This window comes from Magallana gigas, chromosome 10 (assembly GCF_963853765.1).
Source record: "Magallana gigas chromosome 10, xbMagGiga1.1, whole genome shotgun sequence".
NCBI lineage: Eukaryota > Metazoa > Mollusca > Bivalvia > Ostreida > Ostreidae > Magallana > Magallana gigas.
Window position 1 is genome coordinate 27,598,974 of NC_088862.1, and position 23,325 is coordinate 27,622,298.

Consider the following 23,325-nt stretch of genomic DNA (forward strand, 5'->3'; position numbering starts at 1 on the left):
AATATTTTCAGTTTTATTTTTGTCATGAATAAAAAAAGATAGCGGCTTTTTTTAGTACAAATATAGAGCTCTTTTCTGTCAGCAGCTCTCTATATTACGACGCTCGTCGCATCGCCGACATCAAAGACATGCCGCCGAAGTGCAGTTCGCCCGCATTAGAGTTCGCTTGGTCGCTTTGCCGGCATCAAAGAAATGCCGCCAACTCAATGACTGTATGCAGACAACATTTAGCAATGCACCCAAGTTATTCTACTCGGCTTAAAAAGGAGGACTGCTTAGTATTTAATCCCATATATAGATACACACATGCATGTATACATGCGTTTATTGACAAAAGTTGCTTATATATTGATTTCCTGAACATTATAAAACGCTATGTAATCTCTCTCTCTCTCTCTCTCTCTCTCTCTCTCTCTCTCTCTCTCTCTCTCTCTCTCTCTCTTTCTCTCTCTCTCAAGTACAAATGTTTTAGCATTTGAATAAGAACTAGTACAGGTAACGTGGAGTAAATTGGAAAGAAGCTAAATGTACATTGGCGTCCAAAAACTATACATATTTTATATCAAGTTACGGGATAATGTCTATGGATTCAAATAATTTGAGTTTCGTTTGGTGTGCTTGACATGTACTGTAGAAAAAATTTCCGAGCCCCTCACTCAATCCGAATGAAATTTTGTGTAAATGTACCTCGGACCCCATTCTTATTGTCTGCCAAATATGCAGCAGTTGAACAATTAAGAAGAAATTCCTGAGATCAAACGGCGAGTATAGCCTGTACGGGGACTTAACATTTACACAGTACATGTAAGCTGCCGCGTAATATTTCTGTTGCGTGTATATTTCTTGTTTTCCGTTTAATCTGTATCTACGATAGCGTGTGAACTACTTATGAATGTTAGAACTGTGGAAATTACTGTCATCAAATTTTTACCGAATAAATTTACGTGTTACTGATTTCGTTATTTCTACATTTATAAAGATGTTATCAATCCTGCTGAAATAAAACAGTCAAGCATAATAGTAAACGACACGAAAAAACGTTCTCAACACTGAAATACATGGGTAAAATGCATCAGTCATTGTTTTAGGACTTCCCCTAATTGTTGTTAACCGAATCCGAGATCCACACCTAAAAATTCTATTTTCGATTTATTTAAGACGAAAAATCAAGCTCGGGTCTTTTCACCCCCCCCCCACCTCCAGACACAAACACGCATCAATATTTCAAATGACCTCGCACTGTTACCAAACCTGAATAGTCAGACATCTTACACGTTGTTTTTCATCTCATACAAAAACTCAACTCCTCTCCCGGGCGGAAACTCCCAAAATTCAAAGACAAATTCGGGAATTATTTCGCGTCAGCAATGTTTTGAGACGCCTGCAAAGGCTGTGTGTTCTAATCTCGCCAGAGCCAGGATTTGTTCTTTCTCTCTATTTCTTTCTCTCCTTTTTGTCTAATTTTTTAACTAAAATATTCAACATAAAAGGGTGTTTGACTGTAAAACAAGTTGAAAAACACTCTTTAATTAAGATTTAGACAAAAACAGTGTTTTATTATTAGGGTCTTCCGTCTTCAGCGGACGGAAGACCTCCTCGTTGCTCGCAACGAGATCGTGTCTAGTTTTATTTCTTTTTTAACTTTCGAGCGCTTATATATCATTTGGGAAATTGATGTTTAAACAGTTATGCTTTTATCGTACAAACACATTATACTGAGAAATATTATTGAACATATGTGTAGCTATTTCGAATGGCATGCAAAATTGAATATGACTATAAGGATTGTATTATCGAATTTTAGTCATCATCTTGATAATTTAACATAACTGAACATATAAGAACACTTTTTCACGTTTAATATCACCATTAAAATTAGATTTTCAGTGACGTCTGTATAAATTTGGAAGTTCACTATTTGTCTTAGTATTTCCGGAAAATGATGTACAATGGTAAAACTTAAGATATTATAAACCTATTTTCTTGCTGATACCAAGATTATTGTACTCCAAAACAGTATATATATCAAGGTTAAGCATGTAATTAAAGGGTTACATGAAGCTGTCGTTGTATATTAAATAACGTAATGCAAGGCACAATGCGTGCGCAGATCTTAATATTTGCCGGATCTGTCATATGGACACAACTGTGATCTACCGAAGCCGATCACAAAAGCTGCTGGTAAATTATCTCATTGAGTACTCACCATAAAAATATCGAAGTTGTTGAAGTTGGCTAACGTTATCTATAGAAGAAATGGTAAAGTTATAAGAAGTAACTTTACATAAAATTTTACAGTTGCAACAACTTAAACCTCCTGCTTCTTTTCAAGAAGTTAAGGATTATCTCATTTTTTTAATTGTGACTAAACGCAAAACAAGAAATACTCGCTACCAATGAATAATTATGAACGAAACAAGTTTGTCATGGTAATGTATGTACATTTTATGTTATAAAAGACTTGAAATGCAAATCTAAATGTTTTTGTTTGTGCATTTGCAATGAAAATTAATTTAAACAAGATATAATACCACTATTTGTTTCATTATTGAATGTTAATGATATTATCTGTATTTTTAATCAATAATATAATAAATATTTTTATTGGATGTCAATGTTTATCATAGAAGGGGTCTTTGAATTTTTAAAGTAAAAACAAGAGTTATCGTTTGGAATTTACTTTATAGATTCCTTTCGCACAGCTCTCGATGTGGACGATAATAATGCAACTAATAAGATATGTGATTCAGCGCTCACAAAACGTTACGATTCTGGTGGTTTTTGGAATGCACTTATTGGACTTGCAATAGTGGTTTCTTTGATAACATTTATATATATGTACACATATCTATTAGAAAAACACCAAACACGCCCTTTAACAGTCAATGTTTCCATATGATTCGTTAAAGTGGCTTAAAATATTAACAACATTTATATGTTTCGCAAATGTGTTAACACTTATTGTACTGATATTAAGGTGTATCAACTTACTTCTATAATGTTTTTCAAAATAAATGTACTGTTATATGGATTGCTGATCTGGTGTCAGTTCTCTAATGAAAAAGAAAGATAGTTACTTTATACATGCAAAAAAAAATTTATATGAATTTGCGTCATACAGCCTATTTACTGTTAACTTAAAGGTCTTGAAAAGAGACTGAGAGGCAGCTCTTTTGCATTATGTCACTTATTTCGTCTTTCAGTCACCTTTCAGTTAAAAGGGCATAGTCACAATTTCGTTCAATTTTTTTTTCGTTTTGAATGATTACAGTGCTTAATCTAAAGGGGAGGGAAAGTCAAAAACATGTTTTATTTGAAAAATAAAAGTGGTTTTATTTATCACAAGTGGTCATGATGTTTTGGTAATAAACTACATAGTTAAACTTTATGCGTTGGCGTTTGAGAAATTGGTGTAGAGCTCTTTTGTATTAAAAACCAAAGAAATAATTATTTTGACGTCACATCATCTATTTCGGTTTTGTTTGCATATACGATGCACAAAGTGCTCTGAAAAATAACCCGCCGAGTTATGCCTTTGTTACTAAAGTAATCGACCGAAAACAATTATATTTAGGATAGCATGTGAATCTAAAGAATAAATACATGTACTGTAAATTCCTAATTAAACGCAAGGAATTAATACCCGCGTAAAACCGCGAGAAGCATCCTTGGCGGATTTTAAAATCTCGCCATTATTTTCTAAGAGTTGAAAACTACATGAAATAAGGAGAAAAGTTCAACGTTCGCGATTTCATATTTTTGCGATTTGATAAACCAGCGGGATCGCAGAATAAAGTACTCGCGTATTAGAAGGAATTTACAGTATGCATAACAATATGCATTATCATTAAGTTAATGACAGTTGGTATCATTTAATTTTTATCTCAAGTCAAGTTATTTGCAAATTAAAACAGTATAATTTCATAGTTACATGTGCGTTTACAAATGTTTTTTCAATGAACCGAAAGACATATATCCGATATGTTTATTAAAACAATGTGTATGCACATTTGATCTAAGAATGATAACTGCTAATTTCATAAAACAACTACATATAGTTTCGGAATTGAGTTATTTTTATGTACAAAAGCGATGTAACATGAATGAGTGACGTTCCAAAAACGATATAAGATGATTGAAGTACGCACCAAAAATATGAATAAGATACGAAAACTAAAAAGAACCAACGTGTGAAATGACTTCCGGCTAATCCTACATGTGTTGTTTTCAACATGAATACTACTGTGAGCTTATCAAGTGATATTTGGCACGTTATCTTTACGTACACTTATACTATAGACATATTTTGTGTGATTTGTAATGCTAGCTCTATAGATAATAAAAACTAACTAAAAAAACTAAACTAAACATATCTCATCAAAGTTAAAACTCCTTTACGCGTAGTAGAAGAATTCGGCAAACATCGGCACTAAAATACATGTAAATAAGAGCTCCATCAAATTTAAAATTGGAAAGCAGCTTTGGATATCTCAATGACTTGATACATGTAACTTTAACTTGTGTTAAAGTCCCGGCCCCCAAGCTCGAGATTCCGATGTTTACCTGTAAATATCTCATATATTTACTGTTTTGAAACGAAAAGCGTTCGGGGACTGGCACTTTATCATGATAAACAATGATATGACATGAAACAGTTACCAATCATAAATGGACAGAAAACACCAATCTTGTGTTTATTTCTAATTTAATGGAATAACCTCTACAAAAATAAAATTATCATGAATGCACTTATGTATCAGGAACACGATGTACATTCACAATGAATTTCCTTCCATGTTCACGGAAGAAGGAAGTAAAATTGTGAATAAACAAAATACTCAGATTTAATCATTTATTATCATTGATTTATGTTAAGTAAAAAGGAAACAAAATGAACAACAACGTGGCTTTGTGCTATTTATTTCTGGCATTGCTTTGGAACTTTAAAGTGATATATGCAACACTTTGTGCAAAGTAGGTGGTGAAACTACTCAAGATGATATTCTTCACGACTCAATTATTGTCGATTTCAAAATTTCTAAATAAATGATCTTCATAATTATATCGATGTTGTAGTGGAAATGGAACATCTTGTTGTGCTGGGTACCAGTGGGATCAAATACAAGAACGTTGTTTACGTAAGTTCTAGAGAATATGTAAATACGAACATTTTCACAATGTCTCGAACATCTGAATTGTTGTCCTAACAGTTTGATTTCTTTAGCGTGTAAGTTGGGTTACACTGGAGCAAACTGTGACACCAAATGCTTCTATCCTTCATATGGAAAAGACTGTCAGTCAATTTGTAACTGTACAGAATTTTTCTGTGATCACGAGAACGGCTGTAGAAATTTAACAAACGGAGATTTTCAGAATATCTGTAAAGGGTACGTAATTGATTTGTTTTCTTTTACACTGAATATTCTTCAGAAAAATAGCATATGTATGCACAAATACACATTCACTAGTATATATTTTACCTCTGAAGAAAAAACGGAAGAACTATTTGTTGTCATGGATACAAGCTGAATAAAGAGAAGACAGGGTGTGAACGTACGTATAGTTGAAGTGTTTTACCCTATCATTTTTTTTAAATTTATTACAAAATACATGTATAATTTGAATACTATTAAACATCTATATGTAGCCTGTAAAAAAGGGTACACAGGAGGAAACTGTGAGAACGCTTGTCTTTTCCCTACATATGGTCTGGACTGTCAGTCAATATGTAACTGTACAGAACTCTTCTGTGATCATGTAAACGGCTGTGGAAATTCAACAGACAAAAGTGTTCAGAACATCTGTAATGGGTACGTATTATTTTTATCATTGAATATTCTTCAGAGAATTAGTATATATGCACATTTAAAATTTGATATTTTATATCTGAAGAAAAAATGGAACTGTGTGTTGTTACGGATACAAGCTAAATAGTGAGAGGACGGAATGTGTGCGTACGTATTGTTATGATCTTTTAAATTTACACTATGCTTTACTTATTGTTTACCATATCACGAACCGTTTGTTGACATTTATTCGAAAAAATCATATATCATTTTGATAGTATCTAACATTTGTCGCATATTCAAATATTATGTAGCATGTGAAGAGGGGTACACGGGACAAAACTGTGAGATTGTTTGTCCTTTCCCTTCGTATGGTCTAGACTGTCAGTCAATATGTAACTGTGCAGAAACAACCTGTGATCATGTGAATGGGTGCAGAGGATATTCGTCAGGTATATATTGTTATAATTCTATGTCTCAATATGCAGTATTTCTAGTTCTATCAATGGTATGCAAAGGTTATTGAACTGTTATCGAACACTAATAATTAGCGTCGGATGCATAAGAAATATAACTTACGTACTTACTTACGTAAAATAAAATGTAACTTGATTTCTATATCAATATCGCAATCTCAGTGCCACTATGTTAGAATGTCCTTTATGCGCCCGGTAGAAAGTTCGGATTACGTATATTTGCTGGTAATGCTATTTGCATTCCTCCTAGTGTTTTTTATTGGAACAAATAAAGTCAAGTACTGGCAAATGCTGGTTAAACGCTTTTCAAAGCCACTGTAAGTATACATGCCAATTTCAAACATATTCCAATATTCTGGTTCGTTTTTAGCTCACCTGAACCGAAGGTTCAAGTGAGCTTTTCTGATCACCTGTTGTCCGTCGTCCGTCCGTCCGTCCTTCCGTCCTTCCGTCCGTCTGTCCGTCCGTCCGTCTGTAAACTGTTCACATGTTTGACTTTTTCTCTAGAACCACCGAGCCAAATTTAACCAAACTTGGTACAAAGCATCCTTATGGGAAGGGGATGCTAAATTTTTAAAATAAAGGGTACAGCCCTTTTTAAAAGGGAGATAATTGCGAAACTGCGAAAATTGGGTGGGTGTCTTAAAAAATCTTCTTCTTAAGAACCACTGCACCAGATATGCTAATATTTACACCGAAGCTTGTATATATAGTGAAGATTCTAAATTGTAAAAATCGCGGTCCCCGGGTCAATACTGGGGTCCCAAGAGGTGTTCAAAGTTGATTAAAAAAGACAAATTTAACATAGATATATATGGGGGAAAATGTTTTTAAAAATGTGTATTCTCAAGGACTACAGTGCTAAAATTAGTGAGATTACTATACAAGTACCCTAAGATAGTGTAGATTTTAAATTGGGAAAACCGTGATCCCCGGACTAATACTACGTACGACTCCAAAATATGTTCAAAGTTTAACATAGACTTATATAATGGGGAAAATGTTTTTAAACTCTTCTTTTTAAGAATTACAATGCTACAGTTTGTGAAATCACTATGCAATCATTCTAAGATAGTGCAGATTCTAAATTGTTTAAATCATTTTTTATTAAAAGAAGTATTAAAAAAAAATAAAAAAAAATTCCATGATAAGTTTATCATAGTTAAATTATCTGGAAATACATGTGTATGTTTATCGACTAGTTTTTTGGTGTTTTTTTTTGGAATTTTGATCCCGACATCAATTACTCGCATATCGGGATCCAAGTGATCGGGATCAAAGATCATAAATTCAAACAACTTCAAAAAGGTGTGGATCTTAGTTTTTACAAAGTTTTGATTCACAAACACACAGTTAGGAAAGATAATAGAACGAAAGATAAAAAAATGGTTATGGAAAAAAAGTAGGAATCATTAATAGACTTTATTAACTTTATATATATAGACTTTCCATGTTTTTTGAGTTTAGTCTATAAGACAGATGATCGATGAGAATGCAAAATCTAACATGCCTAATGTCCTCATCACACCTGCAATATTTTTATTTGATGAATTGATAAAGAAGCTTTTAATGATTGAAATACGAAACAGATGCCAATATCATCTTTTAATTATTTAACGAATATTTTTCAATTTTTTCAGTGAAATGGGATTTTTTTTTTTTTTTTTTTTTACTGCAAATAGGTATTTTAGAGCTTAAAATTCAGTCTCATTTGATGTGTAAAATAACTATGAATAAAGACATGCCAAAGATAAAATTGTTTCTTCTTTTTATGTATTGTTTAATATATGGCAAAATCTTGAAATATATGAGTTTTACAATATTTATTCAGAGTTCACTTCATAATAAACCCTTTCGAAATAAAATGATAAAAGGACTTTTGTGCAGGTGAGCGATTAGTGGCCCATGGGCCTCTTGTTTTTATTCATATTTCTCCATATCATCATTCGTTATAGATAGCTACCTACAACTCTAATATAATTGTCTTTAGACAATCTTTTTACAAGACATGAAAGCATTATTTGTTGTTCGTATCTGGGGTTCTCTAAACTTTAAATGAATAGTCTTATGCGTAAAACCCATCGTGTCATTTTGTGAGTAACGGCACTTTATCAAATGCCTGCTTAGACATTCATTGGTGGAGATTTTCCATGACAGCCTATTGTTTTGGGATCCATGAGACAAAACTTTAGTTTTAGAAGATTCTTGTTCAGAATTTCCATACCTAATAAGTGCATACTTACGTGTGCTTACTTTGCTATATATATATATAGCTTAACAACGTTTGGGAATACATTTGTACGAAACCATATCAATGTTTACGTACGTAGAGTTTGGTTGTTCTACACTATTCAATGTCATACATGTATATCATTTGGTCAATTTAATTCTCAAACCATAAAGAAATGCCACTTAACACTTTCTAATCTTTATTTATCTAGCTTGTGATAAGGGATACAAAGGACAAAGCTGTGACGTCATTTGCCCATACCCTTTTCACGGTATGGACTGTCAGTCAATATGTAACTGTACAGAGACAAACTGTGATCATGTGAATGGCTGTATGGAACTTTCAACAGGTATTTGCATTTGAAAAATTGGTCAGAATTTTATTGAAAGAGAGATACACTGTATTTTATATTAATTACACATGTATTAACTACCATAGGCTAGTTATAATCACCGTCAAATTTGTATTTGAGAAATATTTACTATACTCCATTGGAAATAAATAAATACGTTACCATTCACAAGTTACCCTATATCCGTTCTGTTTTTGAACCTTCAAGATTTCTGCATGTTCTGACTTTCGATAACCTTTAAATTCGAGCGCATTTGTTTCCACAAAACCATTTTGTCCATCAAAAATTACATACTTTATTAAATTAGATTATACATTGAGATGACAAACAACTGTTGTTCAAAATTCGTCGTATCATCATGTCTATAGAAAGAGTAAAAAAAAATCACAGCAATAAACTAGACGAATATAGACAATTGTTTTCTATTTACTATTTCATTACAATATTTCAAAAGAAATAGCGAATTTAATGATTAAGCTTTTGATACAGTTACAGTATGGTCAAGGCGGATCCCGTATTTCCCGCGCACCCCGCGGTCCAAATTGCAACGCGGTTTAAAACAGATGTCTCAGGTAAAACAGCGTACCCCCGCGGTAGAGTTGTCCAGCAAATCAACACCGCCGCGGTCTTAACGATAAATTACAGGTGAACAAAAGTATCGGACTGAAACGCGAGTTATCTCCGTAGACTTAAAAAATATGTATTAGATACACGCCACTTCATGTACATCATTTTATTAAATGGAATTATCTAGAACAACATACGATATATATTTTTAAAATGTTAATTTTATAAAAAGTGTGTTTAAAATCAATCATTCAGATACCCAACGATGTATTTTTACAATCAATTCAAATTGACATAGCCTATCCAAAAATTGATAAGAATGCTTGGCAGTCGGATTAGAATTTCTTTTTTTTTCTTTTATTCAGTCTTATTAAATTGTGAAGAAGTATTGAAAGTGTGTATTGAATGTACGTAAACTGCATACCGGGTAAATTAAATTGAGGGAATGCTTTTGCCGATGTATGTCCGTGCGATCGAGTTTCAACAAACTTTCAACCAGTTTGCAATCGTATTATAGAAAACAATAGGTACACATTTACATGTATTGGTTAATTTTGTATTTTTGTGTATTTTATGTTCTTAATCAACTTGTTCATGGACAAGGTTTTCTGTACGAGTGATATAATACACGATCTAAAAGACTGTTACGTATCATATAAGAATATTTGCAAAGCAGTTTATGGCAATTTAAGGTTGCGAGAATATTTTTCAGGTTGACATCAGAGTTAGATTGATGATATTAAAATAAATAATTAGTCTTCTTCTCTTATTCTAACCTGAAGAGAACCAAAAAAAAAATCAACAGGATGTGATATCTAGATTTCAACAGATCGTTTCACACCATTGTTTGTTCGGTGGGTTGGTGGCCCCTGAAGGAAGATATTTAGTTTGTTTGTTTTTTTTTTTGGTTTTTTGGGGGTTTTTTTGTATAACAAAATATATACTGCTTTAACTCGATCATTTACAGGTAAGGTATTATTTTTTACAAGATATGGAATGAGGTAGTTAATTTCCATCACGAAACAACATGGTAAATTATAAATGTTATTAAATGCATACATCATGATTTACTTCTGAAAAATTCAAAAGCAAACTATTTTTGTACACATTTCCTTTATTGTGTATATTAAGACAAATGTTATAATTCGAAACTGATACGACGTATGTGTAGTAGCTCTTCATATTCAAAACAGAGAAAATGATATCAATATCTTTTTATATTTTAAGGGTATAGTAGTAAACTTGTCATATTTTGCCGTTGATCGTATGCTATACGTACACCGTGTAACGTGTGCTTGTCACGGAGTAGGTTAATTGTCGAATCTCTCTCTCTCTCTCTCTCTCTCTCTCTCTCTCTTGTTTAATTTATATTGAAGGTTTTAGGTTTTTTGCAGAGGGGGAGTGTCTATCTTAAACACGTTTAACAGTTTACCAGATTGCAGGTAAATGTTATTGTTATTACTGTTAGTAAAGTTGTTCGAAAAACAGGTGGAATTTCTGATGGTCACTCGTTACACGGATTATCCACCTGTCTCATTATATACCAGTGTATTCTGTGCGTTCAAGCGTAAACTGATTTCCCGTCAATGAGATGGTTTTACACCTTTTTGTAAAACAATTGGGACGTAAGTCAAATTCAATTTACTTTGATAGTAAAACGTTAAAGAGGTGGAGGGGGCGGTTACGAAAAACGTTATTTGCAGCTGATACTATAGAACATCGATGAATTAACCGCGATGGTGTAACGCGGAAAGAATTCAATAACCGCGGGTGGAGCGCGGTTAAATACGAGATCCGCGTTGACGGTTACGAAAAACGTTTTTTTGCAGCTGATACTACAGGACATCGATGAATTAACCGCGATGGTGTAACGCGGAAAGAATTCAATTACCGCGGGTGGAGCGCGGTTAAATACGAGATCCGCGTTGACAGTACTGTATATATGTATATGTACATGTGGTTCCTTTTCTTTGGTTCTATGATATGTTATATGGACTTAGAGTTTGCTTTATCTGATGACGTCACATTTGTCTGAAAAAAGTTGTTTTATTACATGTATATGTTTCTTTTTCTGTATACTGTACCAAACATACATTGTAAGCAAAAAACTGTCACATTTGCTTTTTGAAATTTAGGGTTAATCCTTTTATTTTCAATGCCCATTGTTTGTCGGAAAAGCTTATTTTTTGAATCGTGAAAAAATATCTACACATTAAAATTTTTAATTGCAACAACGCATTTGATATGTTTAATAAAAAAAGATTATAGCAGTTAGGCTTATGTTTCCTTATATGAGTTCCCAATGCATCATGCAATTAAAATATCATACAGTCGTCAAAAGCAAGTTGTTTTTAAATTTTGAAATATGATAGTTTCTTTTTTGTTTTCCTCTAGAAACACCTATGCCACATAACTCCATGAAAACTGTTAACGAAGACGGTTTCCAAAAACTATCAGCGAACAGAAAGCAGCCACTGCTAATGATTGGAATCGGTGTTCTTGCAGCAGTGGCTTTATTCGTAGCTCTTGCTATATTCTATACCTACCGACTGGAAAACTCCAATAAAGAAATCGATTCCAATATTTACTATAGCATTAAATAGTGGACTCATTATTAGAATGTTTTTGCTAAGTATTTAATGCTATAACCGTGTGCAATGTACCCCTTGGATATGACACCTTTTTCCCTATGACTGACGTTGAGTGACTTTGATCTGGACACTCTAAATTGACACTCAATTTACTTAAGTAATCCGGTAATTAAAGTAACTCTGTACATTAACTTTTCCATTATTATCTATTGTTAGAAATATTTTGTTATCTATATGAAATTGTTGGCCATGTTTAATTATTCGGCAGTTGGAGAGCGACAGTCAAGGCGCTCGTACCACCGACTCCCGACCTCGCGGTGTAATAAGTTTGTAGAATTTTGATAAATGTAAAACGAATACCGATCGACTTATACTTTTTCCGTGGGTCATAATTAGCTCACTTCTGGCCTTTGAATTTTATTGCTGATACATGTCCGTCTTAATCTCTAGAAATTTTCCTTAATATCCAGATGTATTTAGTTTTTTTTTATCGTTGATCGTGGTTTACAAGATCTGATGTTAATTTCTTCTTTGATTCACATGTATTCACTTTTGTAAATAGCAACTCAAGGTAGCAGAAAAAAATAATTTTTGTAAAATAAACTACCGATAATATCATACATTTTTAATTTGATTGTACACATCAGTATTATATAATAGCACACGTGTTGTCTGTGAGTAAATGTTTGAGATAAAAAAGTAAAATAGTCATCTCGAATGATTTCCTGTGGTTACATATAATTCAATTTTATCATTCTCATTTCATATGTTAGTAATTATACTATGAAAAACCTCCAAGGTCACGATTTCTGTAAAATAAAAAAATATTTTTCGGAATGTAGTGTTTACCCTTATTCATTTTAATTGGCAATGATCATTTTAGCGCCATAATTCGTTGAGTTATAAGCGAGTTACAGTTACAATTCTTTGCTATATAAACAAAGCCTTTGTTTCATGTTAAATATTGGAGTGCAAATTCCAGTTTTAGGCCTAAAATGAATGTGTAGATTGTTTTTAGCTGTAAATTAATGCTTGAAATCAGCTTGAAATAAGATTTTTACTGGTATATTGAAATTATGTAATCAGAAAAGACCACGCGCCTTGTTTACAAGACAAATGATTGTGAGCCCTGTATCTTGCTTATACATGTACCACTATTGCTGACTCTCAGATTTTATTTGATCTTTAACAATGCATATCAAAAGCATTGCAATTAACAAAAACAAAATGTAGAATTTGACCAAAATAGTGACCATGCCCCTTTTAAAATTATACCATATTCAAAAAATCTTTTTGATCAATGTTCTTTAGTCTCATCATTACGTAGGGCCAATATGTTAAAGTATTTGAGTTTGTATACATGCATTTTGAAAATGATCAATGAATTTTAATTTTCATTATGATGTACATACATGTATTAAGCTGCTCATGCAGAAGAACATTTACCGAATGACACGTCAAAGATTAAAAAAAAAGTTTAAATTTAATTTAAAGAATCGTTAGTTTTCAATTATTGGATGTCAGGTACTTCAGTAAAAATTATTTTTTTAATGACAATAACAAATTGTCAACCATCTCAAACATAGCGAATTGCAAATTAAAATCAAAGCAAACACGGAACTCTATAAGGATAGACGTTGGATCAGGTGCCTTGGAGGAGTAAGCATTCCCTGCCAACAGGTCGCACCCGCCGTGTGCTCATTGCCATCGCGGGACTGTTAAGGAAGCATATGGGCAATTTAGCGTCTTATTTTGACTGTTATATTAAAAGTCGTGAAATTAAAAAAAAGTGTTTGAATTGGATAAAAAAAAAAGTGTTATTCTTTAAAATAGATGTCAGTGCAATAACATCAGGTGGAACATTAATGCCACATTGGTGCATTATCACGTGACAACTATAAATAGCTCACGTTTATTCCTTTACATAAAATGTGATAGAACAACACAACCTCGCGGTTTCTGAAATAAGATAAACATACTAAGTGAAGGAAAAACATCTAAATTTAATAAAAACCGTTGCTAGAATTTTATGTTCTTCTTAATTAAATAGTTATTTATCCGGCTCTCATAAAACCTTTCCTACTTTTATAAAGTTTGCAAGGGAATCGATCTGTTGCATCAAAACAATACAACATATGGGATTCTAGCAGCACTTTTGAATTTAAGCATTGATCAAACTAACGATAGGTGAACATTTTTAAGTTCAATAGATACGGGGTAGTGTTGTTCTAGTAGGATTTTTATATCGTAAACAAAAAAAGAGGAACGCCTGGCCGAGAAATAAAAGTAAATTTACATACCTTTTAGCGAATGACTGATAAAACTAACATCTCTCCCAGTATTCTTATGTTCAATTCTCAATAAATCACACTGCAATACTTTATTAGAGTTCTTAGATTATATTTTGAATATGTTTACAATGCTTTCCGATCAAATCCACATGACATTCAACTTTCAGTCATAACGTCATCAATGTGTAAACCTACGTACTACAAACTAATTTCTGATCTACGTTTCGTTGCTTAAATATGCTTAAGCTTAAAGATTTGTGATTTCACGGAATAATGTGTAACTCAGATTCAATACGCTTCCTCAACACCACCGAAATGATCATTAAACCGTAGTCAGTCAGGTGTATACATAATTAAAAATGGTCTAATAAGTATGAAAAACATCAGTCAGCATGTGTCTTAATGAAACATAGAACTTGTTGACAAGGTCATTGTATCGACCATAGAACTTGCGTAAAGATGATTCTACTGGGGTTACTTTATGGTTTGAACATCTGTGGCCTGGTATTCAAAAAAGCTTCAATCGCAGACATTTTAAGACTTAAATAAGGTTCTAAAATCCAAGTTAAAAAGTCAAATTTCTCATTCTCGTTTGTCTAAATAGCCGTATTCTTAATCTGTTTGGCTTATTTCGTTGTATCTCAAGGTTTTCAAAAGATACATAGGCTATTTCTTATTGTTTGTTGAATGGACTCAAAAAAACTGTACAAATACTCGTAAGTGAAAAGTAAAATTGTGTCATTCGAATTTGACTGATTTTATTTCATGTAAGGAACAGGGAAGCAAATTTAATGAGATGTGCATTTATTTGATATATACTATAGTCACTATTGATCGTTTAAGTCTGACCAGGACATTATGTTAAATATACAATGGAGCATGGACTTACATGTTGCTGTTTTTATGCAATACTTATTTTGATATTTAAGTGGGCATACACCTGGGACTGTGGGGGGTAAGTAGATGTATTATTTAAAATTTTCGTTTGATCGAACATAAAATCCGTGATATATTAATATTCAACTGTTGCATGCTTCAGTCACAACGGAACATGCTGTTACATGTACCGATGGGACAGTGAACAGGAAAAATGTTTACGTAAGTGATTGAAATATTCTACATGACATTATGTTATAAACACCAAGTTTTATTAAATATACCCATTTTAGATACGTATTTCACATGTTTTAGCCTGTGAACCTGGGTATATTGGACAAAACTGTGGAGACAGATGTTTGGTCCCATATTATGGATTTATGTGTCATTCAAAATGCAACTGTAGTGACAAAGACTGTGATCATGTCAACGGGTGTAGACAATTGTCGACAGGTATTATTTCTCCAGAACTGACTTATTTGTTCTGTGCATGAAGATTCAACAAATAAATTACACTCTTGATAATATGAAATAGAGGCATCATTAAAAACATATTGAGGCCACTTTTAGGTACACCGTAAATAGTTCGGTATCAATACTTGTATGAAATCTGAAAAAAAGCCCATGTTTTTGATTCAAATAATTTTCCTCATTTAACACTTGCAGTTGATCGAACTAAAATTTCAGAAAAATCAATTTCTTGTTTAAATTACATTAATTGCTACATGTAACTAATGTAACATATTAATGATTTGATTCAAATGGATAATTAATTCTACTTATGATGAAAACGTTTAAGAGATTAAAAGTTTACATAATAGTTGAAGATATGAAAAGTTTAAAAGGCTATAGGTGGATGTATATTGTGCAAAAGGTCCCACCACGTTAACTGGTTTCACATGTATCGTATACTGAGATAATGCGTTTTCTGAAATAATGAATAATTTGATTCAAATCTTGATATATTTTCACATTTTTACAAGTTGAAGTTTTGTCTATGCACGGTGAAATTATCGGTTGATCCTACGCGGCGAGAAACACATACTCTTATCATTTATTAAAGGAAGTGAACAGGAAAAAAAATTATAAAGGGTTTAGATTTGTCACTTTGATGTATATAATTAGAAAACCATTTAGATTCAATCTTCCTCATTTTGAAAAACAACCATTAAGAATACATGTGTACTTAATTCTTGCATTCAATTGGCGCTGCCATATTGTTAAAATCATTACCTCCCTGCTGGGTTATCTCTAAGCATCCAAGAAAGGGCAGCACTGATGCTGACATCAGTGAGACATATCACATCTTATACACGCTTAGTCACGTACAGATGTGAATTGAAACTTAAAATTGAAGTAAAAAGTTAAGATATAGGTAATGGAGGAAGATGTTTGATCTCAGAATGAGGCTCATACATGGGGCAAAAACAGCACAACCATGTATAATTTTAACTAGAAGAAGGTGCGCCTGCATCTGTGTTATTATTGTTTAATTTTCTTGCATTCAATGACTTTCTAATATTAATTTGTTGTTGTGAGATTGAACATTATGTGTGCTACATAAACGGGCACACAAAGTGCATTGCTCAGCACCTTGAATTTATTTGTGATATCCTTCTGAGAGTACATGTATAAACCGAAAGGGAAAACGTATTAAGTTCTTATCTAAGATAAAAATGATATACATATATATATATATATATATATATATATAGAGATATATAGATATATAGATATATATATATATATATATATATATATATATATATATATATATATATATATATATATATATATATATATATATATATTTTTTTTTTTTTTTTTTTTTGTCAGTGCATAAAATATTATAAATAATAAAAAAAAAACAACAAAAATGAAATAACTTTTTTTTATATGTATAGGAAGTCAACAAACAACATGTCATTTGTGCAAAACATTAATTACTGACTGCCACATCTCCGTTCAGATATGGTTTCAAAATTCACATAATTATGATCTATCCATTAGTTGCTCAAATCATGTATATTTAGCTAAGGTTAATTTAAAAAATAAATTGAATCCTTGTCCTCTCCTGGCCGTACACCATTTTGCCTCACATCCAGGCTTATTATTTTATGTAATAGATTCTATAAAAATTGTAAAATTATAAAAATTGTATCAACATTGACCTAGTGACCAGCAGCAACGTGGCTTATCTTCGTCAGAGAAAAGATACATACTGGGGAAAAATGATTACCTCCTTGAAGCTTTCACTGTCCAATTGGTCAATTATCATAATAGAAATTAACATAAGGTTACACGCCTCATAATTTAATTTTAAGAGATTTTAAAATTCTATTTCGCATTATTTATTTTTCTCATACGCACTCCTTTTTGAAGTAAGTCAGATTCATTGTAATGTTTTGAGATTATTTACATGATCAAAATACATCTAATAAAGAAATATGTATAAATTGAAAACAATATAAAATTGTACATACATGTAAGCACTCATTTTGTATTTTACACAGAACAGGCAAAGCGATTTAAAATTTTAAAAAAGTAAAATATTTTTAAAGAGTGTTTTTTTTTTTTGTTTTTTTTTTTGTTTTTTTTTATAGAGAACATTTGATACCCTTCTCCAAGGACAGCACTTTCTGACAATATCAATTTCCTTTCTAGATTAGTTTTCCAATAACTCTGTGAAAGAAATACCAAAACAGTAATATTTAAATTTTGACACATATTCATCGAAAACATAGCTGCGACGATAAATGTTGAGCCAGCAAGACCAAAGCTTAATTATGTAAATAATCCCTTTATTGTTGATATTTACATGACAAAGCTATAAGCCTACAATAATGCTATTATTTTCACTACACTCTCCTTAGTTAAAATAATCTAACCGTGTCTCTAGACAGGTCCTCACTACAGTTTGAATGCCTTCCATAAACACGTAATGTAGCAGAAAATTGCAGCATCGCTCCGAAACAATTTTGGAGAAAAAATAAAAAGTTGCATTGAAAAACAAATTCAGTCAAATTAATCAAATATTTCTTTGCCATCATGAAGACAAAAGTAAGTACTTCATGCAAGTTGATATATATTTAATTTTGTCATCTTATAATTTCTTTGATAAGAAATCATGAAATTAAATATATATGAACAGAATATATAGCAAATTTCCAATGAAAATGTACATGCATTAATTTTGTATTATCGTTTTCTAGTGTATCAATGCAAATGTGATATTGTTGAAACATAAACTAAAGAGCCTTCCGTGATTTAGCGTGAATGTAATGCGCACTGTTAAGATTGTAAGATCCAAAAAGTCCAGAAATACTAGAATACTAGTATCCCTTGATTATTAATTAGCAAACCTAAATTGAGAAAATATTAAACAAACAAACTAGTAATCTTCAAGTACCAATGATGTTTAAAATTTATAAAACAAAAGTACTCTTCCGATATATCGGTATTAAAGACCAAAAATTGTCTTTTTGAAATCCCTTGTTTGGTTTGCAATAGCATGATAAAAAATACACAAGGTGTCATTTCTGTATTTTTTTTCTTTTGTTTTTTTTTTTGGTTTTGTTTTGTTTTTTTTATGTTTTTTTTTTGGGGGGGGGGTTTGGTTTTTGTCTGTTTGTTTTTTTCTTTGTTTTTGCTTCTTTTATCGATAGAAATGTTTATATTCTACAAACGATACCTAAATTACTGTACTTTCAAATTAAGTGTATTTGTATATCGGCACTTTTAATATGCTTGTTTATTTTCATTGTGTTTCCTAGAAATTGATAAGTTCAAAAACACAGAGAGGAACACTAGTACAAGTCCATCTTGTAAGCACATTTACAAAAATGATCCATCAAGCACGAAACCATTTTTGGTTGGAATCATCGTTCTCGCATCAGTGGCATTTGTGATAATGCTGATTATGCTATATACACATCGACTGGAACTTCATCAGCAATCAAAAACTGAGCAAGGGAATGATCTCAATAATAAAATCAATGTCACTGCTTAAAGGGAACTTGCTTTTCTCAACGGTTGATATGTGAATCTACGAAAATTATGGAAATGATATATTTTGTCACGTCGATCATGTAATTCTTGCAATTTCCATTTTTCTGCATTGCCTTCAATATAGAAAAACAGTTATTTTTTACTTTCAAAGGTATGGATGAAAGGGTGTCAATCACATTTTAACATTACATATCAAATTATTGTTTCAGTCTTATGTTACCTTTTGTTTATGTACATGTATACTACTAATTTTCTGGTATAATTATCATGGATTCGGGCCACATTGCTGATATGTACTCCCACCCAAAACCTTCCCAAACAATAACATTTTAGCTTTTTCTATAACCAATGTACGTTCTGTTTGTGTATATATCATCAATCCCTCTCCCTCTCTCTCTCTGTCTCTCTGTCTTTCTGTACGTCTGTCTCTCTCTCTATCATTCTCTCTCTATCTTTTTTCTTTTGACTCCACTTTTTTAGGCATAGCTATATAAGTACATATACGCAGCAAATGAGAGGGGGCTGTTTGTGTGGTAAACTCGTACTGCGCATGAAAATCGTGTAAATATCTTACTGAAACAATATTGACACAAAATGGAAAACACTAGAATGTCGTTGATATACTAGTACTACAAACCACAATATATAGTCCTCTTGTCGTATAAGTTGTAATTTTTATGTTTTAAGAATACGTAATACATGTATTGATTATTGTGTCTGAACTTTCTTAACAATTTTGATATGTTGATAACGTCTTTAAATGTCATAGATAACGTTTTATTGATAATTTCATTATATAGATCTAGATTAATAAAGAATTTTAAAAAATATTTTTCCTTTGCCAACCGATTTTTATACAATCGAGACGAAAACACTCTAGGTTAAAATATATCGGGATATAATATAAAAAAGCGACCAAAATTACTTATGCTAGTGAAACGCATAATATTATCACTACTCTAATTATTCATACATTGTTGAATAATTCATCAAAGTTAATTTCATTTTTAGTTAACAACCGTTTGAGAAAATTCCAGAAACAATATTATTCAATCTACTTTGGTAAAATTTCGTTTAGATATCTTTTTTAACCACACTGACACGTTAAATATCTGTGAACTGTAGTTGAAGTCAGCGATTTCATTGACTTAAAGTATACTCAAAATGACCTGGATACACTTGAATTAGGACCTTAGGTTATAAAGGTTGGTCCTTATTCGGCATTAAATACGTATTCATCATGAAGTGTTTAATACATTTCTTTGATAATCTTTTTATATGTGGATTGCTTTTAAAACAGATTAAAAACACCTCAACAATGCTGCTCTCCAAGATTGCCTTACAACAGTGACACTGATACTAATAAATCGTTTAAATCCACAATATCTTGCAAGAGAACGATATTCCTTGAGACAATGGGCTCATATCACAACTTTCGTTTATAATATTTTGAACGTTAAAAAAATTCTAAAGAATTGCCGAATTACCTCTGTTTCGTTACAAGGTTTTCTGTGTGTGTGTTTTTGTTTTTGTTTTGTTTTTTGTTTAGGTCTAAATTTATAAACGTATAAAGATAACATACATTATTTGTATGTCATTGATGATTTATTTTGTAAAATCTTTACTCATGACCTTGTTCTTTATATATATTCGAATTTGGCGACTCAATACTTGCATGCATGTGTAAACATGAAAACAACTTTTCTAATTTTAATAATTTTTAAATATGAAAATATTTTTCAAACAAACCTTAAAGGTGGCATAACAATTATAAAAAAAAATGCAATAACCCTCGACTGAACTGTCAGTCTTTATTTTACTGAACTTTGAAAGAATCGAACGTGTCGGATTCATCAGTATAAAGTACTTTGCTGAAAGTATATAAAGAATAATGTAAACGTAGTATATTAAGCGTGTACGATATTTGGCGGAATATGATATTTTATCAAATAAGCGTGGATTTGGTTTAGTGCATATCTGATTGTACCTATTTATCTACTTCTATATATTTTACATTTGGCAGTGTACTTAATTTAGAAAAAGTCGTTTTTCGCCCAAAAACACTAAATCGAATACACAGCCAAATGTAATACGATAAAACTTTACAGTATATGATGATCATTTTTTAGATAACCTTAAAAATATAATAATAATTTCATCAAATCAATTGATATCGTTTTGTAGAGTATACGAGTATTGAAGTGATAAAAATCATTCAAATCATAACAATTCTACATTTGAAGCTTAGCCATTGATAAAAAAAGAAACTCTTGAAAACGAATGCCTCGACTTCCTTGTTTTGAAAAAAGATAAACTTAAATGTTGGAATATACACATTTCGATAGCTTAACGAATACAAACTTCAAAGTTCAATTTTTAGATAAATATGTTATTTTTATATACATGCAAGAGTACGGAAATATTTATGTACGTTAAATTTCCTTAAATTATTGAAGTTGAATACGTGCATGTATATGTACATGTACCTGTTCTAAAAAAATCAAGGGCTATTTAAGAAAGATTAAAAAGTGTTTATGCTTTGTAAAACAGAACCTAATGTTTATGACCTTTAACCATCGTATTTATTTACAGTGAAAAAAAATATATAACATGTATTATGAATGTCAATGTTATTTTAATGTATGATAAAAATGGTACCATTCCATTTATTTAAGTAATGAATCGATTACAGTCACGTCAATTTACATACTAATATAAATGATAAATTTGTGTTTCCATCATTTGCCATGATTTGTATTATCGATATTGACTTTGTTCAGGAAGAAGGAAACAAAACTTATTTGCATGTTGTACTTTAATATTTTTTAGCAGGATTTAAAATTCCAAAATTAGATCAAAACATAGAAGTAAATCGTGGTTTTTTTTTCCTGAACATATTGTTATTCAATGATCAATTTGTTTTACAACTTTAAAAGTATAAGAATAGAATAGATCATATTTTACTTAAAAACTTCATTTGTTTTTTGTATGGAGATGTCGATAATGCAATGAAGCTTCAATAAATAAATTGAACATACAGACCCTGAAACGTACTACTACACCACACGCTCGCTGCACGCTCGCTACACGCTCGCTAAACGGTTCACACGAAACGCTGAACGGTTAACACGAAACGCTGCACGCTTTGCCCGAAACGCTAAACGATTTACACGAAACGCTGAACGGTTTACACGAAACGATTCTCGCACGAAACGATTTGCTCGCTTTTCACACGCTTTGGACACGCTTTTACCCTGATCGATTCGGGTCCTCTCGGATTTTTACCCTGACCCTGTTAGTAAGAATTAATAAAAATAATAGAAATACTGATATTAGAAACATATATGTACATAAGTATTGAATTGATTAATTAAATTAATTTGGTACTTATATTTAAAGCAAAAAAATATTTATTCACAGAACTAGCCAAAAATATTACTTCTATAAATATATTTATTACTCAAAAGAAATATCCATGATTCTTATTAGTGCCGTAAATAATAAAAATTCCAGAGAAAAAAAGTTACCGTAACACAATATTCAATACCAAAAATAAAATCCGTATGATTGCAAACTGAAATCGGTTTTTCAGTATTCGGCGGGATTTGTTTTTTCTTCTCACATTAATATTTTTATTGGTTTCAGAGAATACGACGTAAAAATACTAACTGTAAATAAACCTGTAATTATCTACATTGATAATTTTGAAAGTAATGTAAAATGAAATTAGTCACATAAGTTAGAAAAATGCTATAAAACAACCGATTTTTTTTTTATGTCGAATCATTCGCGTTAATAAATGTACCGTACATAATATCACAGAAAAAAATCAATGGATTAAACAATAAAGAAAGTTGTCATTACTATTTCGGATTTCGGAATGAACAAAAAAAAATGATTTCGATTTTTGTCTCAATATTCGTATACATAACCGGCGCCCCGCATAACAATATACAATATATCTATCATAATTTATTTGAATTAAGTACCATGCATATAGATTCCCATAATAATTAATTGCATGTGTACATTTTAGGAAAATTTCAGTGTGTTAATTACTTGTTTTCCGTTATCAGTGTTTAAATAATTAAAATAATAACTTGTAGAAATATTTTTAATCGGCATTCAGAAGAATTTACATCCCGCAT

The 23,325-nt window shown here is 31.5% G+C and overlaps 2 long non-coding RNA genes across 2 annotated transcripts; both read left to right on the forward strand.

Moving 5' to 3' along the window:
• The first annotated feature begins 4,841 nt into the window (after positions 1-4,841).
• On the forward strand, positions 4,842-12,333 carry LOC136272488 (uncharacterized). The gene is made up of 7 exons (XR_010710498.1): positions 4,842-4,974; positions 5,077-5,138; positions 5,225-5,387; positions 5,489-5,954; positions 6,101-6,238; positions 8,704-8,841; positions 11,806-12,333. It is a non-coding gene; the product is annotated as an uncharacterized lncRNA (long non-coding RNA).
• A 2,802-nt stretch (positions 12,334-15,135) lies between these two features.
• On the forward strand, positions 15,136-19,899 carry LOC109618797 (uncharacterized). The gene is made up of 4 exons (XR_010710497.1): positions 15,136-15,248; positions 15,333-15,391; positions 15,485-15,622; positions 18,943-19,899. It is a non-coding gene; the product is annotated as an uncharacterized lncRNA (long non-coding RNA).
• The last annotated feature ends 3,426 nt before the right edge of the window (positions 19,900-23,325 follow it).